Source organism: Alosa pseudoharengus, unplaced genomic scaffold, assembly GCF_046254945.1.
Source record: "Alosa pseudoharengus isolate Yale_2024_CS ecotype anadromous, Long Island Sound unplaced genomic scaffold, YU_APseudo_1.1 YU_APseudo_1.1_scf_10, whole genome shotgun sequence".
NCBI classification, from domain to species: Eukaryota; Metazoa; Chordata; class Actinopteri; order Clupeiformes; family Clupeidae; genus Alosa; species Alosa pseudoharengus.
This window is the reverse complement of record NW_027468565.1, coordinates 37484418-37485250: the sequence shown is the minus strand read 5'-3', so window position 1 is coordinate 37485250 and position 833 is coordinate 37484418. Positions and strand designations below refer to the sequence as shown.

Genomic DNA, 833 nt, shown 5'->3' with positions numbered 1-833 from the left:
CTGCTTGGCCCCCACATTGCTGCTTGCAGCTATGTTTTATACTTTGGATTCATAATTTTGTGAAGTTTCTAGTTTTACATCAAAGCTTCAAGTTTATCAAGTTTATATTGGACTCTGTACCGCATCTTGGGACATAGCCTATTCATATTATGGTGCTATATTAATAAAATTGAATCAAAATCTATGAATGTAATTATACACAATTATAATTATAAATGTAATTACACATAATTATACATAATTTCCCCCTTCTTGCATGGTTTTAATTGAACCATCATGCTTGACTCTTCAAATAGTTTAGAACAAAAACTAGCCAGACAACAGTTTCATTAAAATTAGAAATATAATTGTTACATTGCTCAACAAGCAAGAAAAAAACAACCAAGAAACACTACAATATGGCTTGTTATTTTATTTGACATGCATTTTCATCTTTTCAACAGCTCGTGGTTTACCATGAGTTCTGGTACTCACCGTGGAGTCCATATAAGTGGGTAAGTAACTTGGAGCAACTTAGCGAATGGGAAACCAGTCCCATCTAGTTTCTCTCCCCTCACCCTGCTCCACTACTACTACCAACAACATGAGACGAAAAAATGACATACACTACACAGTAGAAAAAGAAACAAACAAAAATGAAAAAAAAAAAAAAAAAACATTTACACTCTCCTCAAAAGGACTACATGAAAGACAGTACATAGTGTAGGGAATATAAGACATCCAGCCGATCATTTGGCAGTGTTAAATTATGAGGCTCACCTCTGGGGTCCATTCTACTGAGTGCTGTGTCAGCCATTTTGTGCTTAATGTATCTAAAGGTTAAAGAACAAAAT

At 34.3% G+C, this 833-nt stretch overlaps 1 protein-coding gene across 2 annotated transcripts in view; it reads right to left on the bottom strand.

The window, feature by feature from the left end:
* Positions 1-324: 324 nt before the first annotated feature.
* The window catches only part of LOC143107414 (protein MTSS 2-like), a 36422-nt gene continuing 35913 nt past the window's right edge, over positions 325-833 (bottom strand). For both annotated transcript variants that reach the window (XM_076271488.1, XM_076271489.1), the window contains one exon: positions 325-833. This exon is cut by the window's right edge and continues 1611 nt beyond it. The gene's annotated coding sequence lies outside the window, so the exon portion shown is untranslated.